Source organism: Mastomys coucha, chromosome X (assembly GCF_008632895.1).
Source record: "Mastomys coucha isolate ucsf_1 chromosome X, UCSF_Mcou_1, whole genome shotgun sequence".
NCBI classification, from domain to species: Eukaryota; Metazoa; Chordata; class Mammalia; order Rodentia; family Muridae; genus Mastomys; species Mastomys coucha.
In genome coordinates this window covers 72695226-72698397 of record NC_045030.1, presented here as the reverse complement: position 1 = coordinate 72698397, position 3172 = coordinate 72695226, and the positions used below count along the sequence as shown (strand labels likewise).

Genomic DNA, 3172 nt, shown 5'->3' with positions numbered 1-3172 from the left:
CCATCGTGAAGGCCAGAAAATATCTAAATGCCTTTATGCCACAGTATGTGTCGGCTCCAGACATACTCACTTTAAGAATTATACTCATAGTTATACATATTTTAGTACATTAACATTTGGGAGGGTTGGTCTGTCATTGTATGTATCACTCCAAGGAGTCGGGCTGAGTTGCTCTCAGTTTTGTTCATCAAAGCTGCTTGTAGACAGTGGCAGAGATTGGGTAGGGCTTTGAGGATGAGCCAGCTGAAACTTTCTCCTTAAGGCCCGAGTCATGATTGGAGTGAGTCCAGTCCCTGTTTCCATGTTTTCTTTGTTATTTAGAGGGGTCCCACCTGGGCTCCTTTCCACCTGGACTTTTCTCAGCAGTTTCCGGAGATCGATTTGGCTTTTACCAGGAGTAATTAAGACATTTTTAATTCGAGTTGCTGACACCCCAGAGTTAGGTTTCAGAGTAACACGCTGCAGATCAGAGACAGTAACTAGTGGAGTCCGTTCCACTGGTGGTGGTGATGGTACAAGCTTCTTCCTTTCATCAACACTCTGTGTCTTTTTAGTTTCACATTGAGTAGATCTTTAACTGTTATATGCATAGGTTCATCTTTCTTTAATGGTTCAACCCTAAGTACTTTAGTGGTACCAGATTTTCTGAGCAGCAAAGGTGCTAGGGGTGGCGGAGGTGGATGGAGCGGGAGAGGAGGAGGGGGGAGGTGGGGGAGGGGGAGGAGGAGGAGGACTGGCTGGCTGTGGCTGTGGCTGGGGCTGTGGCTGTGGCTGTGTGGGAGGAAGTGTGGTTTGGGATTCCCCATGGGTTGCTGGAGCACAGGCAGGCACAGTTGTAAGTTTATCACTCAGGCAACATGGGTGACAGCAGCTTGAACCGGATGAGTCTTTTGAGATGCTCTTCAGGTTTTCTTGGAGCTTGCACAATTCACTTTTCAAAACGCACAGTTGTTGTTTTAGATTGTGAAGTTCTCTGTGGTAGACTCGGGATGGGAAGATGGCATCTTTCAATACTTCTAAACTCTGGGCTACACAGGTCTGACAGCAACTGTATATGCACCATGCTCTATTTGTCCAAAGGTTTATTGCATCTTTGATGTTAGGAGATCTGAAGTTCCAAGATGGTCTTAGCCAGTATCTGCTTTGGGGAATATCTGTTGAAGAAGTAGCCACTCTCTCTGGTGTGGGTGGAGGAGGGGGAGGTGTCAGTAACCGAGGCTGGACCTGAGAGGCCTCTTTCTTCTTAAACAACCATTTGGCTTTGGCTTTTAGCTTTCCTCTTCGCCGTTTGAACTTGGGCATGATTTTAGTCTAAGAGCCTGGGGGTTAGACGAATTTCGGGGCCTAAGTCTCTTCCACACCTAGATATTTCTTTATTGAGTGTGTGGCAGCTAAGGGACAGCTATGAGACAGGGACTCATAACTCATAACTAATCAAAGTGCTGAGCAAATGTAACTAACTGTTGAGTTCTCAGTACACATGAATGGCAAAAAAAGATACATCTAGGATTTCTTCCTTGGTCTCACTGTTGAGTTCTAACCATTCAGTAACTGTTACAAGAAAATCTGTTCTTTTTAGTTCACAATTTTGCCACTTTAAGTTCAGGACCCTTCACTTAGTTTCTGAAGTTCTCTAGTCTCCAAGCCATATATTTACTTCTGGGGTATAGAACTTAGTATTTAAGAACATAAACTTAAGAGTTTAAAAGACCTGGTTCGAATTCATTTTCTACCATCCCTTAGCAGGAGACCATGTTACTTGATTGCTGTGATCCTGGGTCTCCTAAAGTGCAATGATGCTGCCTATAATTAATAATACTGTTATAGCAAGTAAATGAATCAATGTAAAGTACTTAACACTGAATGGCACAGACTGATGACTCAAATACACAGGGACTGTTAGTGGCTTTGAATGGATCCTGTGGTTTTCTTTTTTACCTTGTTGTTTTCACCTAGACTATTCCCCTCTCCAAAAATGCTTCTGTTTGTACAACGTTTGTTATTTGAATCCAGTCCCCAAATTCACTTTCTCAAGCCTTCCTTTTGTTCTGCTGGGATATTCTCTCTCTTTTAAATTTTCATTCAATTGTATCAGAAAACTCTTTCAGACCAATTTTTGTACTTAGGCAATTCCTAGGGTTGCATTTCCCCTGAGGAGGTACTCCATGACTCTTGTCCAAATTAAATCATATAGTGTCCAAATGGTACATGATGCCCTAGAACTTTTAGTAAGAGTTCTCAGCCCCTGAGCAATACGTCATTCCATGCCTCATTTCTACTAACAACTTCAACTTACTCTTAAAAACAGTGAGTGCTCAGCCATCCATGAGCTATCTACATCATACCTTCAGTCTTCAAGGCTCAATGATCATTGAGGAATAGGGGAGAGGACATATAGGTTAGAAGAGCTGGCGTTTTCAGAGGACTGCTGCAAAACAGTGTTTCTGGACATGCAGGACCATTGCACACATAATCTTTGCCACTGCCATGGCCACATGCTCAAATTGTACATAAAAATCAAGACAGTCAAAATTCTAATGTGAAGGTAGGAGGGACTTGTCAAGTCCCCACCACGACCTGAGAAATTATGGACAGTTGGTAGCTGCCTGAGGGTAGTGGTGGTAGTAAATTTTCTTCACAGATACAGCCCTAGGTAAGTTGTCCATGCTCCAGTGGATAGTCCTAGCCACTATGATATAGCAGCAGCCTCAATTAGACTTAGTACCTGACAAGAAAAAAAAATCCATGACATTGGGAAGGATATGTGGTGTGGGATGCCAGGAGGTACAGTGAGGGGAAGGACTAGGTAGATTTTATCAAAACATATTGCATACATGTATGAAAGTATTTTTAAAGACACAAGACAAAGAACCTAATTAATGTATGAAAACATAGATCAGACAATGACAGGAATGAATTCTGCTGGCATTTGATGCCAATGACAATGGTGTCTTGGTATATGCATTTGTTTTACCTGTAATTTGAGATTCTGCTCCAACCATTTTCTATTGAGATTTTCAACAACAACAACAACAAAAACAAAAACAACAACAAAATAGCCATGTGAAGTTTGAAAAATAGTTGATGGGCAAATGCCATGAACATACACAAATGAGAAATGTTTTTATGTTGGTAGAAAAGATGTTATTTGCCCATAAGAAAGTATAAAGCC

At 41.9% G+C, this 3172-nt stretch overlaps 1 pseudogene; it reads right to left on the bottom strand.

Annotated features, from left to right (window-relative positions):
- Positions 1–55: 55 nt before the first annotated feature.
- On the bottom strand, positions 56–2538 carry LOC116085698 (annotated as a pseudogene).
- Positions 2539–3172: the final 634 nt, after the last annotated feature.